Raw genomic sequence first — 27,750 nt, 5'->3', positions numbered from 1 at the left:
AGTCCTTCAGGCAGCTGTTTGGACACAGGATGTGTATGTCATCTGTGATGTCCATTACTTAAATAATGGACAGGAAAGCACCTAGCAGACAGCCCTGATGTATGGACATGATCACTGGATGTGAGATATAGGTCACTTCACACATGTCAACATAATTAGATGTCATGTATGTGATCCACTGGTGTACCCACTTGATGATATAAGTCTATATGGCCACATCTGGCAGTGCTGAGTGAATACCTCTGTGTGGATTTGTGTCAAATGCCTTGGGCTTGTCAAGTTCAAATGGATGATAGTGTTGTTATCATGCATGCCCTCGATGATCTCTTTGAGGACATCTAACAGATATAACAGACATGATGTAGCATTAACAGCTCACACAGGTCTGTTGCATTGCACACAGCCGAGATACCAATAGTGCCATTTAGAAAAGGTCCATGATAACATGTTTGTCTACCTCACTGATGAGGAGAGTCAGGATGTGTCTATACATGCATACATCGGATGCTGTCCCTGCATCTCACATGGATGCATGTTGAAAACACCCTTCTACCACAACATAGTCTGTGTGGGGGGTGTGTTGAAGTGCGTATTAAACCATGTCAGGAAGGTGTATGTGATGAGTCATGTGCCAGGTGATCTGTGATGTTGTCAAAGCCTATTGATTCTCTGTGATAGGCCTGGATGTAGATAAAACAGTGCATACTGGCTATACTCAACTGGCGTAGGGTTTTAACACAATCCCCCATGCAGGATCATTGAGACAGTCTCCCAGCTGAGGATCAAACCTCATGTCACTAAATGGGTAACCAAATGGCTCACTGAAAGAACACATTCTGTGAAAGTTGGTGAATCAACCTGTACCAGTACAGCTGTCACCATTGGTGTACCCCAGAGATCTGTGCTTGCCCCTTTACTGTTTGGAATCTATATCACAATATTTCAGGCTAAAGCATATGGCCTTTGGCTTACCAGTTTTGCTGATTTTTGCATACTGGGTGCAATCATTGAGTCCACCTATAATGATATACTACAGAAGGGGCTAACACAGACAAATGACTGGTGACAAAAGCCACACAGTCTACAAATAAATGCAGAAATGTGTCTCCATTTTTTCCTTCTGAAAAGTGGAATTCCATGTTAATTACAGCATTGACAACAGTCCTGCTATGCTGGAATCGAGTGATGCAAGCACTGGGAACACATGTAATTAGCAATCTGAACTTTGACCACATAGTGTCCACACTGCTATTGAAAGCTTATGTTGTGTACATTGTAAATTATGCCATCATATTCAGATCTTAGGATTGTATGACAGCACTGTACTCGAACCACATCAGAACACTAATAGAGCATAATGCCCTCACGGCATGTACCTCACCAGACACATGCAGCAGCAGGAGAGACAACAGTGGTTTCTCACCAAGAAAACACAGGGCCTACAAACCATGCCATGATGCATGTGGATAGACTGAAGGCCATGTCACTTTAATCTGTATTGTATAGGATGAGTTGACTTCTGCCTGGCCTCCAGGCCAGTCTCTGACCTTGCCCTGGCGAGAATAGTGCATATCCACAAATCAGATACAGCTGATGACATCAGCAGTGTCTGTTGAGGAGAATATGGTAATAACTGTATCCCACATGATGGTGTAAAAAGATCTCTGTAATGTGAAACAAGAGCACAAACATACACACAGTTGACTGCAGCGAGAATAGAGCCCCTACCTCTCTAAAATCATGAGTACAGACCTCTGTATTTAAGGTAAGCACCACAGCTCAAACCTGACAGAGTGTTTCAGACAACTATTTATAGCTGATGACAGCAGTGTCTGTTGAGAAGAACATGGTAATAACTGTCCCACATACTGGTGTAAAAGGTTCTCTGTAATGTCAAGCAAGAGCACAAACACGCACAGAGACCCATCCACACCCAGTTGACTCCAGTGAGAATAGAACCCCTACCTATCTAGGTACACAGACTACAGACTTCTGTATTTAAAGCAAGCACCACAGCTCAAGTCTGACTTGGAGCATCTCCGTCAACACTTTATAGCTGATGACATCAGCAGTGTCTGTTAAGGAGAATATGGTAATAACAATGTCTCACATGCTGGTGTAAAAGGCTTTTTGTAATGTCAAGCAAGAGCATAAACACACCCAGATGACTGAAATGAGAACAGAACTTCTGCCTATCTTAAGTACACAGACTACAGAACTCAGTACTTTATGCAAGCACCACAGCAAAAGTCTGAATTTTTTATAGTGCATGACACCAGCAGGGCACGTTGGAGAGATGATGTTGGGAGGCCTGCATGAAATGGATGTGTAGGCATGTGCAACTATCAAAATACTGTCAATACTTGGAATTGGACCAGTAACTGTAGGATATACACATCTGATCTTTGGGCTAGACACACACATCAAGTTGATTGTAGTGCGAACAGAACCCCTGCCTAAGTATACAGAATACCGAACTCCATACTTCATGCAAGCACCACGACACAAGTCTGACTTTTACAAGACTGCAGGTCAAATTATAGTGAGTGACAGCAACAGGGCATGTTGAACAGATGATGGTGGGATGCCTGAATTGGTACATAGGTTCATAGGAGGTTACTTGCCTAATGGCCCTAGGGGATTTACAAGCCTAGCTGTGTGAAAACACAAGTACTCTTCTTGAGCATAGTTAGATGTTCATTGTTAGCAGTGAGCGTTTGTGATTAGCACCGACTGGCCCTGTCCATGAGGGACATAGGTGCCACCCCAGACATGAATTTACAATCTCCCATCCAGTTGTAAATGTTGAGCTTGAATAGGGTCATTGCGAAAAACTGATTCACATGCAGTGGGAGCCTATTACAGAGGAGTGGCAGTCATTGGGAGATATATTTGTCCACCCAGCATGTTCTGTTTATGTCACAGGCTAGGTTGCGATCACTGGAGCAAGTTATTCTTATTCTAATTGATTTGCAGATGTCCAGCATTTCCATCAGGGCAGGTTCTGAGACTGCTCTGTAGGCCAGGCATAGGTCACCTCTCAGCAGCCCGCATGATACTGAGTACAGTGACAGGTCTTTCAGTCTTTCCATGTTTGTCATGTTTTGGAGGCCCTGACTTCTCTCAGTCACAGACCTCTGTGTTTTCTCCATTTGCTGCAGGTGTCTGGTGAGGTACATACAGAAGGGGGCATTGCACTCAATTAGTGGTCTGATAAGAGTAGAGTAGAGCAGAGCTATGACCTCCCTGGTCTTGGATGTGATGGCCTTATTTATGAGATGTGCAATGTAGAATGTGTGCCTCACCACTATGGACACACACTGATTGAAGTGTAGATTGCTGTCAACATGTGCTCCCAAGTCTCACTACATTGTGTTTGAGCTTAGAGGGGTGCTATGTATGTGATAATTAACAGGGGTACTTCATTGCCAAAGTGGAAAATTAGGCATTTTTTGCTTTAAGGTTTAGTCTATGAGTTTGGCAGCAATCATTCTTCTGTGTCAGCCCCTTCTGTAATATGTTAACATAGTTGGGGAACTCTACATAACTGTGTCCATTTGACAGTCATGTGTAAAACTTTGTAAGCCACAGGCTATCTACCTTTCTCTGGACTTCAGAGAAATAGTTTCCAAACAGTTAAGGGCCCTGCACAGATCCTTGTGGTATTCCACTAATAAGTGGTCTAGTGGTGGAGGTGTAATCTGCAACATTGACAGTCTGCATTCTTTCAGTGAGCCAGTTGGCTGTCCATCCAGTAACGTATGGGTTAACCCCATATGGAAGAGTTTCTCTATAATACCTGAATGGAGGATAGTGTCAAAGGCCTTGTATAAATCAATATAGCAGTATGTCCTATATCCCTCATCCAGGTCTTTGGGGTCATTATCAAAGAAGTCCACAATGTTTAATAAGCAAGATCTACCCTTGAAAAAAGCAAAAATGGGTTGGGTCAAGTGTGTTGAAGGTCACCTATATCCCTATGTATAAAGTCCATGCTGATCCCTTTCCAAGCCTTACAGATAATGCTTTTTGGGCTTATTGGTAAGTAGTTCTAATTTTTCATGTTACCGGATTGATGGGAATTGCATATCACACAACATCTGATAATAATGTCTTTAGTGTAGGTGATATATGTGGAAAAAGTAATGAGATGCCAGGGTTGTAGTGCTTGGGGGGGGAGGCAATGCATGCCTGTATTGTAAATATGTGAAATATTGTTAGATAAGGCCTTCATTTTGATATGTTCCCACATGTAATTTTTTGTCATAGACAGGAAATGTACAGTAAACAACAGTAATATATAATAATATTTACTTTTCCATAGTGCGGCGAGCAGTGGGTTTGTGCAACGGTTGTCAAAGTGTTTGCGCATGTGAGATACACATTTTAAATACTTTCCATGTTTGCATGTAGTTAAGGAGTGTGCAAACATAGGCCACATTGTGAAAAGTCTGAATGTTAGTATTGAGTCTATGAAACATTCCTGCTGCTTAACTGACTCTGTGGCAGCAAGTGTAAATGGATTGACAATTTTCTTTTTGAGTCTAGATGATACTGGGTTCGAATCCAGGTGTATCTAATACTTTGAAAGACATTTAAATAAACAGTGATAATACAAATGACATGTATTCTTTATAGTAGACATGTTGCAGTATGTTGGCATAGCACAGAGAGGTTAAGCAGCATTGCATGGAGATAACTGCAGCATTGTACAACTGTTCACTGTCACTGTGCATTGGTGCATGATGCGAAAATCCACCCAAACACATAGGCCAAAAAGTGAAAGGATCCATTGCTTTTTCTGCTACTTATGTGTGTTGTGTGTGATACTTTTTTTTTTTTTACCAGATTATAGGTGTTAAAATGGGGTAGATAGGAAACTGGTGAAATGGGGAGCAAGCAGGGAGAAGAACAAAGGGAAAGCATTACAGGAATGTGCAGGAGGGAAGTAGGAAAGAATCATAGCTATCCATTTCTTTAACAGTGTAAACTGAAAATATTTGCAGAATATTAACTGAATTTGGACTGTCACCTCCACAAAGAGGGGTGACAACAATGCAACCATGTTATATAGGCAATTGGACTGAATGAAGTGTGTCAAGAAGAGACGTGCAAAATGGAGAGCTATGTATGGGACTGCTGGGTAAGGGACGTAGGTATGTCTGGGTCAGGTAAGTTGAGTAGGTGAGGAAACAAATGCAAACAAACAAGACAAGAGACGGGGATGGTGATGGACACAAAAGGTTGGGGGACACCATGATTGGGTTGAGGGAGGGGACAAAGCAGGCTCATGGACATAAAGCTTGGAGACAGTGAGAATCGAGTCATCACCCACTGGACTGTCATCACTGTCCCTTTAGTCCAGTGGTGGCTGCAGTGCTTGATGTCCTCCTACGAACCATGAGGGAAAACAGCCTCTCCATCTGGTATAGGTGTACACCAGTGGTGCGGTGCATGACCCTACTCACCATCCTTGGTACCTCCCTGCATGTGATGAAATCACCACCTTTACCACTGCTCCCGGAGGTTACCACTGCACCAGCCTCCAGAGAAGTACTACCTGAGGGCAGAGGTAGTGCAGAGGCAGCAGAGGCAGTGTTGCCAGGCTGGCTCCCAGCTAGAGCCAGTGGAGCAGGGGCTGGCCTACCTTGCTGTGCTGTGTAGCATTTAGTGATGCGGTACACATGGATGACATGGAGACATTTTGGTGACATATAATAGAACATAAAAAAGAGAGAGAGATTGGGGTGAGAAAAAAAGAGAGAAAATTTGTACCATCATATGTGATATACAATGCATTAATACAGTTATACAACTAAGTATATGTCCTAACAGATACACATTATTACTATGGATTGCTGAAAGTAATCCTTGAAATGTGCATATATTGCACATATATATGTGTTCCAGTTATACAGATTACAGTTCACAGCAGGGCATTTGTGCCACTGGTATAGAGTTTTTCATTTAATGTAAATATTATTGAAGAAATAATATTGTGTAGTTAGAAATCATCGAATTTGAACCCACAACCTCTCACTACAGTCTAATATTGGACTCTTAAAATTGGTTTGTGCTGCAGACTAGAATTGGAATTCAAACCTAGGCATAAGGGACAAAACCATTTCTTCCACAGCATTGATTTTCCATTTTTGCCACAGAAGTACTGTTCAGACATGCCTAGAAATCACACATAAATACAGGTGACAGTCTGGGCTATTAATTATGTATTTGTGTTACCCGATAAGATTATTGGCTATAGATCCACAAGAGTATGTGTTGTGAAGGCCATGCAAATCCAGATAGCAGAATTATACTTACATAAATATAAAAGACAGTATACCATCAGTCATACACCAGAAAACACATTAATGGTGTCTCGTCCCTCATACATACAATTTATATCAGCTGCACTATATTAAGTGTTATAAGTGAGAGTGAATATAGTGGGAAGTGGAACAACAATAAAAATATCTCGACTATCCTGTATTAGGACCCAGAATCATGTGTATGACAGTCCTACACTTATACCTGTTGCCACAAGAATGTTGAAATAACACTTGTCTATTTTTCACTTCATTGCTATAAACTGTAGTGTCACAACAGTAATAATAGGTGACACACCCTGTACTAGAACCCAGGACCATCTGTAGTCCAGCCCTACACTTACAACTGTTGCCACAGGACTAGTTACATGAAATTTCCTAATCATTCTTAAGATCTCTGTGATAACCACCTCGCAAAGCCACTTAGCAGGTTTGTGCGGTGCCCAACAGAATTAATAGAATGTATCCAGTTTCAGTTACTGGCTGTCTGAATCCTGTCTGCTGGTGTTCAGTAGCTGCAGCTGCTGAGGCACCCTGCTAACCACCGTGCAGTTGCACAATGAAATACTGAAATGGCAACAATGTATTGTTTTTGACCTTTGCCCTTTTACAGATGCCCTCTTTGCAGGTGTTCTGCCTGTTTCCTGGGTGGTCCACTAGCCCAATTTGCGCACTGCCTCACTTCATGCAAATGAGATAAGCATAGCCAAATCTGACATTCATTGTTCTCTGTTTCCCATGTTTGCGCTAAGCGGAGCATTGCACAAACACTGCCCCCCCCTTAAAAAAAAGGAACAAGTAGTTGAAATGAGCAAAAGCAATCTATGCCGTACACACTAGAAAATGTTAGTACACATTAGATATTTCTACATGGGTCTGGATTTGAACTCTCATGCCAATGCACCTTCAGAACACAGGAAGAGTCCTTTATCCCTCTTTGACACACAAACAGCTTTGATACAGGTAACTGAAACATGCATAAAAGGGAAATGTAATTCAAATGAACCAAAGCAATCTAAAAAATAAACGCAACAAAATGTTAGTACACATGACATGTTTATACATAGGTCTGGATTTGAACTCTCACTCCAGTGATCCTTCAGAACACAATAATGGTCCCTTATCCCTCTTTGCCATATAAACACCTTTGCAGCAAGAAAATGAAATTATTCTGCATACAACCAACTGCAACATCATGTACAATAATATGACATAATATTACTGTTATTTGTATATTTATTATTTTTAAATGCATTGCACTAAGCGATCATGCAACCAGTTATAAGTATTGCTTGCAAATATGCAGCTTTCTCTTGCCTCTCTGTGTTTGTTGGTCATTCTTCTCTTATCTGACCAGTAATCTGAGACATGCAGTCTGTAAGCCATTCTGTGTCATTCTCCTTAAAATGTGTGAGGATATTAAATGGTAACAATATAATATGCAGTTGCCAACAAATGGAAAGGAGGTTGGATGTTAATGAACATAACCTGTGAATTGTGTGCTGCTTACTTACATTTTCAACTTTAGCAAAAATTGCATCTAACACTTTGCAAGTCTAATCTGACACACCCACTGGATGTAGGGTAGCCTGCATTGCTGTTGTGTTTTCCTTCTCCCAACTAGTAATCAATCACTGTTGCAATCCATTAAAAACAAACACTGAAGGAGTCTCTGCACTATGTTTACATCTCCTACATGGAGCCAATTATTTAGGATTTAGCAATTCTAATGAGTTCATACCTGATTTGCATTTTCACCATGCTGACAACCCTGAATCTACACAATAAAAAGGCAACTACGTAACTAGGGAAACTGAAAGTGAGGAGATGTGTTTACATGGAGAACACAGAAATGAAGCTATTACTTTGGTATATATCTGAACAGAAGATTACTGAATTTGAGAAGGTATGTTTGCATTTTTTTGTCAGCTACATACTGCATATACTAAAATGTAATTCAGAAAAATCTGTGCAATAGGTTACTATATATATATATATATATATATATATATATTTCTTTTTTTTTTGATTAGCAAAGGCTTTTGCACTTTTATCTTTATGCATTAGTTAGAAGTGTATTGAAGGCATGGGCATGTTTGTCAGGGAATTTTACAGGTATACATGATTGGCAATATGTTAACATGGAATATTCCTTGTTAAATCTGGAGACATGTGCCAGGGACAGTTCATTTGATACCACTTTTAGCATTTCAAAGATGGTTTGTTAACAAAATGTGTCATTTGCCTGTTCTTTTGAGTGGAGCAAAGTTGCATTTCTGTTATGGCAGAAACACGGATATGTTGCTGTTGTTACTGTCCTTTTTTTGCATGCAGCCTGTTTGTTAGTCAAATCTCTAGATTGTTTTTGTTTCTCCATTGGGTATTACTGAAGTACTACCTTTTCTGTTTTACCTGGGAACAGTTACTCTGTAGTGAGGATAATACTTATGTGTATTATCCTTCTGGTATTTTTTAGGACACCTAGGACTATGTCACCCAGGCATCTCAGTCCTTGAAAGCTACCCTTCACTCACCCTGAGAATCAAGAAATTGTTGACACTTTTAGACAACATGGTGCCTTCCTGCTTGAGAGGACACATGGAGATTTGTCACACAGAATTCAGATTTGGCAGGAGGTCATTGCAAAAGTTAATGAAGTCGGTGTAGGTCAGCCACATAATCTGCTGTAAGGCAATGTGGCCTTGCCCAGTCATGCTCCCATAGTGGCTGTACTTCCACTGCTCCATCAGTGGGTGAGCTCTCCACACCCAGATGTGGCAGGCCATGGGGTTGTGCTCCTGGGCATATGTGTGAGGGGAGCTCATCCAGCAGACATCAGTCACATTCAGGTAGCAGAAGTGCATCTGACTGTGGGCATGGACATGCTAGTGCAACTCCTGGCAGAGCCAGTTTTCATGGTCGGGGACAACAATGATAACTGCCACCTCTACCATGCATGACTCACACCTGTACAACATACCAAGGCATAGAACTAGCACAGAGCTTGGCTGTGTTCATGCATGCACTCACACACCAATTTCACCTGGAGGACACCTACACACACACACACACACACACACACACACACACACACACACACACACACACACACACACACACACACACACAACAGTTAGATGGTTCAGCTGTGCAGCTTAAAACTCATTTTGTCTCACTGGCCATTTGTTGCTTTATTCAAATGTCTGCCTGCTTTTCATTCTTAGTCTCACACACACTCACCGACCTTCAGTGTCAGCCTAGGTTTCCTGCCCCCCCAACACCCTGAGCAAGTGATGATAATTGTGCCATATCCCTGTTTTGTATCTTTTGGATTCAGGGATACATAAGCTTTGTGTCTGCTGCTCAGTATACATAGCTGACTGGGTGCTTAGTACTGAATTTGTGTTGGTGAACTGGTAATTGTACCTTTGACTAATACTGGTCTTAGAAAGTTAGACAGTTGAAAGCATCAAAATTTTACAACATTATTCTGAATGATCTTGTGAGGGTTGTGAAGTCTGAAATTGCAATGTGTATCATTCCCATCTAACTTCTCTCTTTATTGATTTTCCAGTACATATGGTGCTAAACTGAGGGCATGCAGTTACCTTCGCTACTTTTGAGAGGTATGACTATGTGAATCTTTGATGACTGAGGCCTACTATGTATGAACACATATAAGTCAAATAAGTCTCTGCTGTCAGATGTTAAGGTAATTTCTCTACAAATCTCCCACCTTTTACTTGCTTACACTACCAAGTAACAAAATGGAAGAATTTTCCAGTCATTCACATTATTACACAATACACTCCAGGTTCAACACTTGTAAACCCAGCAGTTACAACAGCTTTAGTTCAGGGCTGACTCTGTCTGATGCAAGCAGTACCCAGCCAATACATGGGGAGGAAAAGATTGTGAGAGTTGCCTGGCATTAATGCTACTATATGTATATGCATAGGAGGAAGGTTTTAGGCCCTTAGACGGTGAGTGAGTGAGTGAGTGAGTGAGTGTACTATGTGTTGTCTCTTAGCCAATGACAGAGTATATTGAGCACACCTATGTCTGCCTACACCCACAGCCGCTGCTGCTTCCCTCTCTGACTCCTCACCTACATGTGGCAGTGGTGACCTTGACATTGGTGGTGGGATGTTTGTTTTTCCCCCCTTGTTGATCCTGCTGAAACTATTTTCTCAGGATGATGCTTAACATGGCACATACTGTGAATATTTCATTACATGTCCGTGGATTGTACTGCAGGGCTCCCCAGATGTATCTAGGCACCAGAACCACAACTTCAAACAATTCCAAGCAACAATCCTAAATCTTCTAGACTTTGTTACACATTTGGGAGCCATACATATATCCCCACTTTGTTTCTTTGTTAATTGCTTAGGCAATCTCTCTTCCCAATCCTTTCTAACCTCTTCTGATTGTTCCTATAGCTATCATGCAATATTTTATATGCTCTACTAATTATCCCTTAACAGCAGCTGATGTGCTAGATTCTACTAAAAACTCCACCAGTGCTGGTCTTTCACTTAGGATCCCACTATTTCTTACTCTTTGCCTGTACTCTGATATCAATCCTTGATAGGAAAGGCAGTTTCTGGCCTGCCGTCCAAATTAATTCTTGACCTCTTCCTATTCTGTTATATTTCCCTGTCTAATTATTGGCTCCCAATACTTTGGATCCTTTGCCAGTTTTCTTCAGTAAATTCCATCCCCTCTTGCCTATTCTGTGTATCCCTAATTGCAGTCACCCCTATTGGTAAAATCTCTTTTCTCCATCCCCTTGGTTTAGTTGTTAGAATATTTTCTGCTTCTTCGTGAATATAGTATTCTGTATGGTTAATTTTATTCTGCTTAAGGATCTGCATCCAAAATCCCAGTCTCTCCTTGTTTCATGAGCTTCCCCCTATTTTATAATCAACCCTTTCCACTTTTAATTATATCTTTCTGCTTGTGCTGTGTACATGAGCCTTAAGTGTGTAGCTCTGAAATACCCCTTCAAATTGGGTAATTCTAATCTTCACTGTTCTACTGGAAGAATCAGCTTATCCCACTTGCCTTTGCTGTCTTCCCCTCACAGATAAAATCCTTCAGCTATCAATTGCTATCCACAGCTTCTCCTCTGGTTGATAAAAATATGTCTGACCTGTGTATAAAACCAAGGGGACTAAAACATTTTAACTGCTTGTATCTTGCTATCCATATCCATAAATGAGAGCTTCCAATTTCTTTTATCTTTTGTTTATTCTCTTCCCACATATCCTTAGCTGCCACACCAGAATCCTTTTTAATCCATACTCTTAAGTACTTAATTTTATCATGCCCCCATAAATATGGATATTTCTAAACCAATTTTTATGTGGGTACATAATTTGCAGCTATTGCATTTGTTTTAGCTTCATTAATTTTATATCCCAAAATTATTTGAAAGTATCTCAAAATGTTCCACAACACTGAAATGTTGTTTTCTAGTGTTATCAGGTATAAAATAATATCATCTGCAAATAGAGCCAGCTTTTCTTGACTACCATATCAATTATATCCTTGAATTTCTGAGTCCCTTATTTTCCATGCCAGTGGTTCTAAATATAATGCAAATAACTAAGGAGAAAGAGGACACCTTTGTCTGGTTCTTCTACTCAAACAGAAATTATCAGAGAGGAAACCACCCACTTCAACTTTTGCCTCAGATCCCTCATATATCCTTCTAATCAACCTTATAAGTTTATCAGGGAATGCAAATGTTTTCATTGCTCTGCTTACTCTGTCAAATGCTTTCTTGGCATCAAGACCTACCAACAACAGTGGTATTTTCTTACACTCTGGTTTCCTCTGGATCATCATTGTTCTGTTAATGTTGTCAGATGTTTGCCTCCCCTCCACAAAACTACATTGATCCATATCTATCAATTTTGGCATGACATTTGCCATTCATTTAGCCATTATAGACATAAACATTTTATAATCATGGTTTAGGATTGAAATGGACCTGTATGAAGCTGGATCTGATGAGACTTTATCCTCGTTAGGTATTACAGCAACCACCACTTTCTTCCAGGATGTTCGTGCTTCTTCTCTTCTTAAAATACTGTTAAACAAATCCTTTCAGATCTTCTATCATCTGTTCCTAGGGACATTCCTGTGGATTGGTTATACATCACCATTTTTATTACATCTCCTCCTGTTCTGTTAGTAATCGAGCCTCATCTACATCTAACGTTGGCATATTTAATTATTGCATAAGCATTTCCATTTGTACCTTTTCTTGATTTACATATTTCTCTGCTTTGTGAGACTTTCATAAAATTTTCAAAATGTTTCTAATATCTGTACAGCATCTCTTGTTATCTTTCTTACTATGTGCTCCCTAAGCTTGATGGCAACCCTTTCCACTTCCTGTTGCCTGAGTTGTTGTGCTAAAAGTTTTTGTGTTCTGGAGTTATCAAAAAACAGTAACTTAACAGCAATATTTCTAACATTATGCATATCATCTAGGTAATCCTTTATTTTCTGTTTAGCATTCTGCAATTGCTCCTCTTGTTGTTCTGTCAGATTCCCCCTATTTTGCAATACTTTAACCTTTGTCAGTCCATCTAAATTATTCTTGTTACTTCTTAACCATTTCTTTTTTTCTATTTCCACCGTATTTTACTCTCTACTTTAATTTTATCCCACTCCCTAGCTTTATTTTCAGAAGAAGTTTCTATGTTCATAAACCTCCTGAATAATTTCCACTACCCAGTTCCTTTCTTTTCAACAGATAGGTGTGAAAGCACTAGTGTCTCATTTTTATTTCATTACCATGCATTTGTTTTAGATATTATTGGTGCATGATCTGAAATAGTAATCAGATGCATATCAAAACTTTCAATTAAATACCCATGTTCCTATGAAATATATGTTATGTCTAGTCTAGACTAGTTTTTTGTATCTTGGGGATGGGGTGGAATAATAAGTAAATTCACTCTGAACTTCTGCTACTGAATTCAGATCTTCCATGGCAAATATTTTCATATATTTCTTCAAAAATCTACCCTCCTTTGTTATATGTTCCCTTCTGGGCCCCCAGGTACGTCTTCACTGCTGCAAAGCAAATTCCAGTCCAAACCTATAAGTAATATTCCTTTCTGAAAACTGATTATTTCTCCCAGAAATTTCTTAAGGTCCTTTATAGCAGTTTTAGATGGAATATAAATACACACCAGTAGCCCCTTAGTACTACAAATCAATCATTATTATCTTTTTTATCCTCTTCTATCATTATTGGGGACCCTCTTGCATTTAATATAAGTACTCCTCTTTTCCTTTTTCCCAGGTATTCCACTGAATAACAATCCTGAAAACCTTTATCAAATGCATGTTCATTTCTTTCCAAATGTGTCTCCTATAGCATAGCCATTTGTACTCTACATTTTTAATGTATTCACTACTATTTCTTTTTTGTATATATCTGTGAGACCACTTACATTTAAAGATAATATAGAAAGTGTCATTATGTTAAAAAGTTATTATTCCCACCTTTTATGTGTAACAGCTATTTTTGTTAAGTGTCTAGTTCCAACTTTTGTGTTACATGCATACAGTAATGTTTGGCAGGCTGACATTTTATAGTTATTTCTTGTTATATCCATTTGAGCCTATGTCACATCTTACAAAATGTTTATGTTTTATTGAAAACCCTCAAACAGAAATGCAAACACACCCCCAGTAAACCCCTAAAGCCTATTTACTTAATACTGAAACACAAAACTATGTACATCTTCAAATATCAAAGTTTTACCCTCCTAATAGGAAACATTATCCTAGACTGACAGCCACACTCCCAAACTTGGGTAAACCTAAAAGGAAGGTTATCCATTCTAAGATGCATGGTGCCACTTGTGCTTCTACTAGGTTCTGTTTGGTTTTGTCCCATCTTTATTTCTCTCAGATTCGGAAAATACTTGAATGCTTTCAGAAGACATTATCTCCTAGCCATTAAAAGAAATAAGTATTCTGTTTTTAATGCTGTTTAACAGACTGTCTCCTTGGGGGCATGAGAACCAGATGCAGAGTTGTTTCTACAACCACTCATTTATTTGCTGTTCAGTGTTCTTTTTTATTTATTTGCTTTCTGTTAAAATGTGTTACTAGATCAAGCCAAGGGGCTTAATCCTTTCATTCCCTTATGCAAGAGTGAAAAAAGCACATCAGTTTTCTTGTATCCTGCTCTTTTGACCAGACTTTTCTTCTTTTTTTTTTTTTTTTACATTGTAGTGCCTAGATTTCTGAAACAAGAAGAAAAAAAAAAAGCAGGGACATCTGTTTACGTTAGTATCCCCATTTACATTCTAAAATAACTGAGAAAACTTTATAGCATGTAGATTATATCATGCATTATAAAAACACTACTATTAAGAACAACATTTTGTTTTACTTACAGTTAACTCTTTCCTTCCTCTTCTTCCCTCCTAAATGTTCTTTGAAACATTAGTGGTGTGAAGTAGGGCATGTTCTTTAGAGCCCCCTACAAGTTTAACAAAATTAAAAAGTCCAATATTTCCAGGTTTTCTTGATCTGTCATGTTTCACAAATATAGTTAATGCTTTGTAATCCCACATTTATTTGTGAGTTTCTAAGTTTCTCATTTTATTCCTGTTGATTTCCATCTGCCAAATCCAGTCCCTGCTTCATTTCCAACATACTCCCATTTTCTCTAGTCAACTCTTGCACTTTTTCTGTCTCTCAAGCATTTTCCATTGAAATATTGGAAAGGGTTTCACTGACACAGTCTCTGTGTGATCTGTATTACCTGAAGAACAAGAAGCAGAATCTTCTTCTGTTTCATAACTCACATTGTGTTTCCTCCTTAGCATGTTCTGCATCAAAAAATGATTTTGTCCCTTCAGGAAAAAAGTACTCTGAAAATATCAGCTTGATTTTCATGACTACTTCTTGACATTCCCTGCTTAGAGGAATAAATGTACTGCTCTTCTGACTGGCGTACAGTAAGTAATCATTTTCCACAAACACTCTACTTTATCCAACATTTAGTACTTTGTCTTTCAGCCACAGTTTTGTCAGAATCAACTCCTTCTGCTGTTAGGATTGCATTTTTACTATTAAAGGTCTAGGTTGCATTCTCATGGTCAGGTTTGGAGCATGCACATTATGTGTCCTTACAATTAACAACTCCTCCTGTGGAACACCAGTCCAGTTGCTTATTTGTGCTTTCATAAAATTAATACTATCTATTCCTTCCAGCTTCTCTGGTACAGCAGAAAATCCCTGGTTTTCCCTACTTATCTGTCCTCTAATTCTATTATTTTTTTTAGACATCTCTTCTTGAGCAGTGTCATATTCAGCCAGCCTTTTCTTCATTTCGACATCTAATTTTTGCAGCGTTTATCACCTCATTTGAATATCATTTTAAAGTTTCCTCCATTTTACAGCCTTTTGTTATTTGAGTTGATGTACTTCAGTGTTTCATTTATTTTAATCAGCCATGAGTACATTTGACTTATTTTTCCTCTAGTTTACTGGAAGTCATGTCTTGCACCAAAGCAGCAGCTTGCACTGCTTTTTGTGATTCATTTTCTTTCAGGGTTTCTAAATTTTTTTTGATGGCATCCAGGCAGTTACTTACTAGCCAGCTACTGAAATTCAGCCAAAACTATGAGTTTACTGGCTGTCTCTTTTGAGTTTCTGTTTTCACACTGGGATAAATTTGTTTTTCAGTGTGCAGCCATCTTAGAAGTTAGTCAGCTTAATTAATTAATCAGTTGTTGAGATGGATTATAGCCCTGGTGTTTGGAATGTAACAGGAATTCAATTTATGCAAAATATGTGGAGTTTAGATACTGACAATTTCTAATCATTGTAAATCAACATTTGTGAATTCTGTGGTTATGCATATTAGTCTGAAACATTGATTCCTCTAGAGCAGTGCGTACACCAGACAGTCAAAATCTAATTACCCTTTCTGGTGTACTCATTCAATCATAATATTTGCTATATTTAATGATGTAATAGGTAAAACTAAAAACTAGAATTGTCATGATGTATTCACTTCCAATAATGCTAAAGGAAAACCTCATGCCAAACACTGACAAAATGTATATTCTTTTTATATCATTTTAGTCTATGCAATATTAATATATCTTAATTGCTCTCTGTGCTTTTTAATTCCATATACCCCAGAATAGCTGTAATGAGGTCCCTTACACTTAGGTGATTTTGTTTTACAGTCTCCCTATAATACTGCAAAGTCTAGACATCACAAATGTTTTTTCCTGTATTGAGTTATAGTGATAGTGTTCTAAGTGATTGACTTTTTAGATGCCCTACATAAATGGAGCCAGTGTTTCTTTTTAACTGAATTACTTTTTTGTATGCTTACTGTATGATAGTAAAATCACCACTTACATTTTAGTACAAATTTTAGTACAAAGAGCTAAAAGCTGTGTTAAGTATTAAAAAAAAACTATAGTCCTTTAAAATCCAGATCCTCTGTCTGCTACACTTTTAGTATGTGTAAACGTTGTCATGTTCATTCATCTATGACTGATGGTTCCGACATCACTAAGCTAGAAATGGAAATAGCAGATGACTGTAATTTTAGATACTCTACTTAGTTTGCATCAGGTCCACTCTTTCAAGGGAAACTTGTCAAGAATCAGATCAATGAATTTAGCTTCCTGACTAGATGAAGTTGTCAGTGAGACAACAAATTGAGATAATATTACCTCAGGTTGTTGTAAAAATTTATTCTCAACCAACAACACCAAACTTAGTTTGCCCCCAGCAGACTCATTTTCTTAAATGTACTAATTCTGAGATTACATTGTCACAGAGAAAGAGGAGCATTGTTTTCCCTTTATACAAACTCTGATCTCTAAATAAGAAAACTGTTTTCATTTGTCCATCACAGTGCTTGAAACAGGGACTTGAATACTTAAATGGGTTGACAATTAAGGCAGTATAAGCATAAGGCTCTCAATAAGGTATCCCTTACAATACATAGACCCATTAATTTTGAAAATATACAGATAAAAAGCAATGTTTCATTGGCAAAAAAATAAAGAGAATTTACCAGTTTGTGTATGCTATGTAATATAACTCATTTATATTCATTGCATAAATATTTCTGTAATAACTGTTTGGAAAAAATATCTGTACTTCAGCTTTTTGTAGCACTTTATTGACTTCACAAAAGCTCCAGACATAAAATGATGGGAGATGACTAACAGTGATAATTACCAAAGTTCTTTAGTCTAGTCTAAGTCATGTAGGCTGAGACCATTTCTGAAAGAATGTGAGACTTGAATAGAAAAAAAAATGGACCTTCATGAAGTGTTGCAGGGAACAGTTTGAATTAAAGAAAATAAAAAAATACTGAAGGGTTTTGGGGTGCTAGACAACATCTAAGTGATTGTGATGCCCCATCACTGGCCCATTAATCAAGGAGCCTCAATCCTCACCACTGGCAACAGTGGGGGACATACACTGGAAGGATATCAGGTACACACACAGTATTTCCAGATGCAGCTCTCTGCCTCAAGTGCAATTTCCCTTAAGAGCACACAGAGACCATGATCAGTCTGTGGCTGGTTTCTCCCTCTTTCTCTATATCCCCAATAAGACTCCCCACTGGCACAGCTATAGAGTTGATGTCTCAGTTTAGTGGGCAAGCCAAGACCTCTAGCACCCTCTCTGTCCAACCAGTGCTTCATGTCCCTGCCCAAGTAGCTCGCACATACTCTTTGAGGTTTGATTTATACACACCCACACATGGGAAAGACTTAGTAGCTATGCCCCCTTTTGTCCAGACTATAAGGTAGTTATAACTGCCACCAGCCAGCTCCTTATCAGCTACTTTAAGGCCCTTAACAAAGGGTGTCCAATCTTACTGTGTAATGTTACTATCAATACAAATGGTAGTTTGACCAAGGGCAAGGCTATTAGGAGTGACCTACACAGTGTCACCAAATAAATATGCATGTACTCTTAGAACTTAAATATCTCTAGATAGATCAGCCACAATGAACAGTTTAAATATATTTAATAATAAATAATAAAAGAGCAAGAAAATACTCAGTATATATTTACAGTGATATCAGAGTTCAAAATTACAGGAAATATTTAAAACAACATTGCAGGACAGTCTCAAATAAATAAAGAAAATATCTAAAAATATGCTTTGCTTTATTCCTGACTGTATCTAAGAGAATTATACTGTTCCCTAGACTGACTTACTCATAGCAAGGCAGATGTGTGGTGAATGGATCTTGATGCTGTCAGGTCAAAGACAGAATACAGCATGCTCTCTCTCTAGCTTAGAGAGTTCTTAATATCTCAAATATTACATCTGGGATAGCTTGTAGAATGACATAATTTCTTGTCATCTGATTCTATCCCAGGTAAAACTCCTTCTGCTGAAAACTAGCAGTATTTAGCATCCACCTGTAAAAATACATAGACAAGTGCTTTTCCTCAGATATTTGCAGATCTTAGAGGTCATAAAACAATATAACACTTCCAAGACAATACAGAAAACTTGTCAGCACAGACACTCTGTTGCTTCACTGAAACTGAAAGATCACATATTTTTTTATGGCCTAGCCATAAAGTAATTTAATTTCAGCTATTTTCTGAAGTTTTGTAAGTTAACCTCCTGTATTTCAGTTTCCCCTGTTAAAATATATACATTTAAACAGTTACAATAATGTAAGTACATTTCTGTTCTATTCCAGTAGGGTACGCTGTGGATACATTTCAAACAGCACTTTGTAAAGTACCTCTTCAGCACACGTCTGTACAAACCATCATATATGACATACAGCTCTAATACATTTGTAACACAAACATCTTATATGAAGCTTGATGACATTCACAAATAACACATAACCATTTACAAACTTCCAGACAGCTGTGCTGGCAGTATCTCCCTTTGTTGCACTTCTATATAAATCTTGTTGATATTCACAAATGACATATAATTATTTACAAAATTCCAGCTAGCTGGACTGGCAGTATCTCCTATTATGACAGTGATATTATGGAGAGAAAAAATAAATCTGTGATAAGGTTAAGTACACTGAAAGATGGGATTTGCCTTTAAACGTTTATACTAGATCACTAGTCTTGGGTCATATCTGTAAGTAAGCTTCTGCACAGTTGTAGCTGTTAACCCAGCTAAGACCACAGCACCTGACCATCCCATATAAAATGCTACCAGCAGAGTGGGATTAATACCTGCGCTCTCCTGCACCTCACATAATTGGTAGCAGTTGTGTAATGAATTGTTAATTGGTGACACCAATGCAGAATTCAATTCCCATAAGTTTTATCCCTGCCACCAGTCACCCAAGTATAATAAATAAATAGATAAGTATAACACAGTTCTACATTCTGCTGTATGTTTAATTGTACTGTCTGCCCACTCTGGCCTGGGTCACAACTGAAAAGAGTCCTTGGACCAGTTCACCTTCATGGTAAACACATTAAATAAGTGTCTCAGATTTTGTGCTATCTCACTTTGAAAATAAAATATGAATTTTCTGATCTGCACTTTACATTGACCGATAATGTTGTGCAGTGCATAACAATTATTTCTTGAACCACAAACCAGAACTGTATTTTTAGACAGATACATAGACCTGCATACAACTGGAAGATATCTTTGGGTTTAATAATATATTGAATTGCATCACTGTTAATTGTATATCTTTGAAGTACCTTTTCTTATGCTGACCCTAGAGATAGCAGTGTTACATTATTTCACTTCACTTGTAGTCCTAACGGAAATCAGAATTTTGCTTTGAGTTCAGGATGTCCATTTAATTGCCCTGTACTGCAGGTAGACTACTACTTATGCATGTGCATTTGCACACACACACACACACACACACACACACACACACACATATATATATATATATATATATATATACAGCGCGATGCCCCTGCAGTCCAGTACACCTTTCTGCTCTAAATAATACATAAATAAATGCAGCATGCTTAATATTTTTATCCTTTTTATTCCCCACTGTCTTCCAGTCATCATCCCTTCCATGATCTGATAGCCCACTATGGGCAACAGTTTATTCAAGAAAGCCATCTCAGAGGCAGACATCAAGATTTTCTAACTTTCTGACCATAACCCCTGACATGAGAGCTTTTGTGCATGCTCAAAGATGTAAGATCCTGCAGTGTTTTCCTGTGTTGTTTTGCATGTTTCCACACAACTCATGAGGGTTACTGCATAAATACTGCTTGGCACAGCCAAGTGTATATTCCCAATATGTACAGTACAGTACATGCTTTCTGTTTGTTAGAAGGTGCTGGTAATGTAATGGGTCAGACTGCCTACTTCCCACCTTGATGGTCTCAGCCACTCACTCCTGCCTTTCCCTGCCTAGTGTATCCAGTGGCTAAGCAGATAGGTGAATTTGGGTTATAGACTGGGCTCCATTCCTCTATGCCATGGAGCCAGGTTGAGGATACTGAATATTTTGTTTGTTGTGATACATTTGCCATGTTACCAATACTTGTGAAAGAAAATGTTCTGGCATCTCCCAGTCTGTGCTCTGCAGCAATACAGAATAAAATTAAAAGTGTCCAATTTCTCAGAGTCAAAGCACCCCCATTAAATCTTGCTTTCTGACACTGGGCTGTTCATTTCATAGAGATATAAACTGCAAGTCATGGGGTTTCTGTGGTGTAGTGACTGCATTTACATTTTGTATCTTTTCATCTTTTAATGGTAAAAGTAAAGTGAAAATATTTTGTTAACAATTGCCTAGGCCACAGTTTCTCCAGTCAGCAGTGCCCATGTGGAATACCATCACCATCCCTTCCAAACATGCCATTATTTACCAGCCTAACATCCACCATTCCCACTTTTGTGTATCAAAAATATAAGCGCATTCTTCAAAAGTAGACCACAAATTTAATAAAATATGTTTGAGCTTTAATATATTTAACTGAACATTTCAACATAATGGCATATCATTACTTTGCATCTTTATAACAAATTTTTAGTTTTTGAACAGTTCAGCTGCCATTACATTTGATTATTTATTGAATATTTCTTTGGTATCACTGTGTAACACAAAAACTACCTCAGGAACTGAAAACAATATTTCTCTTCTGTCGTAAAAGCTAATGCAGTAAGAATACTGATATGAAAAAAATGTTGAGGAACTGATGGAAAACAAGCCTGTTGATTTATTAATATTTCATACATGTTGCACTGGAGCTTGAGTGTACAATGAGCAGCATTGCTAAATTAATATGCAACAATCCAAGGTATTCTACACAATCAGCAACCCCAGCTCAAGCCCATAACACTGGCTCACAGCCATGTTGAGGCAAGTCAGAGCTTATGTACACGATGTAAAATGATTGTACACAAACCTGAGAAATGTGAGTGTGCACATGGATCACAACAGATAATCTTCTCCTTCCTGTATTCCTTCTTCTTTCGGCTTATCCCGGTTAGGGGTTGCCACAGCGGATCATCTGTCTGCTCATGATTGGCAGTGGAGTTTTATGGTGTTGAGTTGCCAGCCCGGCACCCAACCTTCCACAGAAGGCACACACATGCGCACACCTAGGGCCAATTTAGAGTGTCCAATCCACCTACTGCATGTCTTTGGGATGTGGGAGGAAACCGGAGCACCTGGAGGAAACCCACACGACCACAGGGAAGACATGCAGACTCCGCAGAGAAGGCACCCCAGCGAAGAATCAAACCAGAGAACCTCTTGCTGTGAGGCGGCAATGCTAACAGCTGCACTACCGTGGCTGCCTCCTTCCTGTATTCCTAATTGACCTAAAAACAAATAGAAAGTTTTATACTGTTGTACATTGTACTGAATGCAGTAATGGACATGCAATATCTTCACTGGCATTGTCATATACATTAAGAAAGACAACACAGTCAGTAAACATGCAGAAGGAAAAATGTGTTGTTTGAAAAGGTGAGCAAGTAACAAAAGTTTACAAACTCTCATGGCCATATGTATTCAACTAGCAATACAAGAATACCGGAAAATCACATAGATAAATGTATAGACAAATTGAGAAGATTAAGGAAACTCAGGACATACTGCTCACATAAGGACTGACACTAGATACGATAACAGTTGTGGTAATAACATGCATGTTGTGAAGGGTAGTAAGTAAGACAGAAGAATCATTTCATGCAGTACAATTTACAAGGATATGCCTCAAAAACATAATTGTCACATTGAAAGGAAACTAAGTAGAAATTATGATGTATTAAAGATGCTTTCAGATTCATAAAATATAAGACATGAGATGTATGTACATGGGAGATGCATATGGCTAACATAAAAAGGGAGTACAAAAGTTGACCTTTCTCTCTCTTCTATTATAAGTGTTTCCTGTAAGGGAAATTGCAGATATCAATTCTCTTGAAGAGGCCAATCCTGCCTATTGGCATTCTCTTTCACACTCATTAGTTATACTTTCCTAGACTCAAACAGCTACCTTTCTAAGTTAATAGTTTATATAACTATGTATTAATCTCTGATGCCACAGAAGAAATCGTATTAGAAGTGTCATAAAGCACAGACTTGAAGGGAATACATCACTGGCATGTTTGAATGGTTATGGCTCCCCAAAAATGTGTTTTTTGGCCTGAAACTCCTTTAGCCATGTCAGTATTCACACAAGTGTGAGCCATCCATATCCCCAGTGGCTGAGTAAGCCACTTCTCTCTGTCAATATTGTTTTATATACATACAGTACTTGCACATTGTCAGATTAGAACACTTGCCTATTTAGGTCTACATTCTATAGCACTGCATATTAACTTCCAATGCCATGCAGGAAGTCATAAACAGAAGTGTCTGAATGCACACACTGGAAGGGATGAGTTCCGTGTTATGTTTGAATCCATATGGCTCACCTATAAGTGGGTTGGTGGGATCAAATTCCTGAAACCCTGAAGTGTTACTCAGATTATTTACATCACGTCTGTTAAGCCATTCCTAACTATCATTCTGCTGTTACACAACCACCATAGCTATGCATTGCTAGATTTGAATACTTGCCTAACTGCTCATGCCACAGAAGACATTGTATTACAAGTGTCAAACAGCACACATTTGAAGGGATGACTTCATCATTGTGTTGCAAGGTGTATATATTTGAGCTAAAAGGGAATGAAATAGTTGGGGAAACCCTCTCCCTGTGTAAATGTTTCAACTAAATGGAAGTGTACATATCACATTTGTTGGATAAGCCAGTTTTACCTGTCACTAAAGTCAGACACACCCATACTAGTTAGACATTGCTGGATTTGAATACCTAACTATTACACACAACCATGTATTAGCTGCTCACACCACAGGATGACTTCATCTTTGTGTTGCAAAGTGTATGTTTGACCTAAAAGAGAGAACAAGACCTAGACAATTCCTCTCCCCCTGTACGTTAGGAGGAAGTAATACACATCACATATGCTGAATAAGTCAGTCCTTCTTGTTATTGTTTGCTGACATACTCCTACAAGTTACAGTTGCTGGCTTTAAACATCAGCCTAGGTCCACTTTCTATAGAATTTCATTAACTGCTGATGTCACAGAAGAAATGCTATTACAGATATCAGGCAGCACATATTTGTAGTTTACATGACATATTTGGGGGAATGGGCAATGGGATCTCACCGATAAACATAATGTTTTTATCACAACTCACAACTTATTGTAGCAAAAAGTCGTACATCACATAACTCACATTAATTGTGTTAGGGAATGATATATATGTCTGTCACATTAAGCTATATTGCACAGTTATGTCATGGATGATATTCATAGATGTCAACTAGTGGAGTTCCAGCTATGCGTTCTGACTGTTCATCTCCAGTTCATTGCATAAAAGTCTTGAGTTTATGTGTGCATCACTGAAACGTGCTTGTGATGTGTGAACAGTGTACAAGGGAGTTACAAGTTATACATGCATATGAGCAGTGGCAGTTGCTCTTACTGAAGTATTGGTAGAAGTGCTGCTTGATGTCAAGCATTGCGCAAATGCTGAGGGCAGGAATAGAGATTTTTGCCTATGGGCAATTTCTGACAATGTGTGGTATGAGAGTCTATTTTTGACCATATTAAAGGTGTGAAATTGAGTTTATAGGACACTGGTGAAAATGGGGAGCAAGCAGAGGGTAAGACACTGAGGGAGTTATTAAAGAATGTGCACGATGGTGGTAGGAGAGCACTCTAGCTATACTTCTTCACAACCTAACATTGTAATTCTACAAATAATTTGAAAAAAATTGGATTGCCACATCATAAAGGGGATGTGTAACACCTTAATTATATTGTGTGACCAACTGGACCAAATCAAGTTTATTGAACACAAACATATGTAAAGTGGAGAGCTATGTATGTGGCATATTTTTTGTGAGACAGGTGCCCTTTTTCTCTTTTTAAAAGAGAGGTATGTTGGTAAAAGTGTTAAGGAATATGAGGGGTAGGTATGTAGGGTAAATTAGGTAGCAAACATTCATTCTTGAATCCATCCATACCCTATGGCTCACTGATGTGTCACAGTCTCTCCTTATGCACCTCCCTATTTCCTTCAGTCTCTTTAGAAGCTACACATAATGAGAAAAAAAAAACAATGAACATCTGTTTGCATTGCCATATCATGATATTGTATTGCCTACTTATAGGCCGTTATATTTACACAAATGAGGTGAGTTATGGGTCTAAAAGTATTCCTCTTATTGGCAAAGGAGATCTTGCTTTCATCTTTGTAAGTCACTATAATATTGATGGAATTATTCCCCAGTGTGTGAGATGCCAGTTGCACAGATGATAGCCTTGGGTAAGCTATATCAAAGTCTCACACTTGAACTAAGACCCAGTATATTCACCATGCAGGAGCCTTCAGCTGTAACATTTAACAAGGAGACCAATAAAAATCTTAGACTCCTTTTCACACTTCCTTTGTGCTGTAAATGGGAGAACTACCCTTGCTATCTCCTGCCAGGTATTCTCAAAGATCCCTTGCAAAATGGCAGGGAATTGTTGCCCCAAATCAGATCTCAAATGCATCAGCCTGTGTGCAACACATGACAAGTTAATCACACTTGTGAGATGGAAAGCATAGAATTGGGCTAGAACTGAATGTATGTGGTATGTCTTCAATGGCCAGTTTACGTGAGAAACATGACAGCAAAAAGTGGTCATGCATGCTGATTAGCATATACATACAAATGCTCTACAGCGACTCCAGCAAATGTTGGTTAATGTTGATATCTCAGTTACACTTCAAATGATATATTGCTACCCCTCGGTATGTATTCTGGGATGGTTGATAGCATTCATAACATGAACAGTGTCACAAACAAATATGACATGAAAATCTACATGGTGTTGATATTATTCAGTACTTTCCTTTTCTAAATTTCATTTTAGTAGTCTGTAATACCTTGTTGGCACATAAAAACAATAACTGTGAGTGATACCATCTTAGACTCAAACTCGTGACAAAAAGAAACTTGGACTTCTGAACATCGTGTATTTGCTATTAATTCCACATAAGAACTGACATTACAAATATATAAACCGAGAATAAACCATTTGGTACATGATTGTGTGTGTGTGTGTGTGTGTGTGTGTGTGTGTGTGTATATATATATATATATATATATATATATATATATATATATATATATATATATATATATATATTTATACCCTTCACAAGCTCGAAGTTTCAAAACTTTGAACCGCAAATGCTCAAGACCATAACACTGAAGTTTTGAAACTTTTTGAATGTAGATCACCGTAGAGCTCTGAATGGGCAATTTTCCATTTTCCTCACTGTACTGCATTCTTGGAGTTGGTATACTTATTTAGCAGGGGGTATGGGGCGTGCAGGGGAGCTTGTCCCCCTGCAAAAAGGTAAAATAAAATTGTTTTTATTTTTTTTATTACGATTTTGAAGTTTCAAAACTTCGATCTTATAGACTTGACCATTTGCAATTCAAAGTTTTGAAACTTCAAGCTTGTGAAGTAGAGCCATTTATATATATATATATATATATATATATATATATATATATATATATATATACACAGATATATCTATATATGCATATACATACACATATACACACACACACACATATGTAAGTGTTGCAGAATGTGGAGTACCTTTATTGGAGTAATAATTTTAGGCAAATATATTTTTTGAGGAAATTTTGCCATAGAATCCAGACTATTCTTGTAATATCTTCAGAGCTGTGTGCCAAAGCTGAGCTTACTTGCATAAATGATAACAGACTTAGTGCATGTATATATTTTTTTAGTTTTTACCATAAGATGTGAAGTGCTAGTTCTCTGCAGCCATTCCTAAATAGTGACAGTACTCCTTGCCAACTGTTACGCAAATAATAAAGTCATAAAAATAATTAACCTTTTGTCTGATGCGCTGTTGTTTTCAATGACAGCATTGTGTTTTATGGGGTAACAAATATTTAAGAAAGGGTCATGCAGAGTTTACAGGATGTAATGTTATCCACAGCATGTGGCAGTACAATGTATATTTGGGATCATGAAAAATATGTTACCGAACCAATGATCTAACATGTTTTGAAAGCTGTGCTCTCCATATTTCACTAATTCATCAATATATTGCTGAGAAGGTTTAAGTTATATTACCTCATACTATTGCACATGCATTATTTTTCCCAGTGTGCATATAGAAGTGTGTTATTACTACATTCATTGATATGAGAAATGCAGATGACAATGGTCATATTTTCTTGCTTAGTAACCATATTACACAACTGTGTTGCAACATTACAATATAAATTGCATCTGTAGTTCAGCTTAAAGAGTAAGTAAGGATCTCACATATACAGTGCCACATAAAAGTAAGTATCCCTTATATGGATTCAAACCATACACTGCTTGTGCTCTTAGGGCTTACTTAATTAATATGAGTCATTGAGAAAGTTATATAATACATGTATTTTGTACACTTAGTACTATCCAAACAGTGGAGATAGGTGCCATCACCAGTCTCATTTGCACAACTGATGGCTAAGTCTTTGCACATACAAAATAAAATGTTGAGATTTTGCCATTGAAAGTGAACTGTCATTCAAAGAAGAGAATCACTGACCAGCACAGATGTGCAATGCCAGCTGTCATGTGAAGGATGAAGCCAAAAAAATTGTATTCATAAACCAGATAAATCAGTGATGAATTCTCTAGTTTATGTGCTTAAACAAGTAAAATGTTTACAGTAAGGTTCCCTACTTTCACAGAGAAGGCACCCTCACAAGATTTGAATTCTGCACTATTGGCATTACAATGAAATATTGACATGATGAATGTTTTGCCACGTGAACCTTTAGAAACAAAAGTAGAGAAAGTATACCACGTTTACA

The sequence above is a fragment of the Protopterus annectens genome, chromosome 7.part0, assembly GCF_019279795.1.
Source record: "Protopterus annectens isolate FY-2018-M chromosome 7.part0, PAN1.0, whole genome shotgun sequence".
Lineage (NCBI taxonomy): Eukaryota > Metazoa > Chordata > Ceratodontiformes > Protopteridae > Protopterus > Protopterus annectens.
This window is presented reverse-complemented; position numbering follows the sequence as displayed.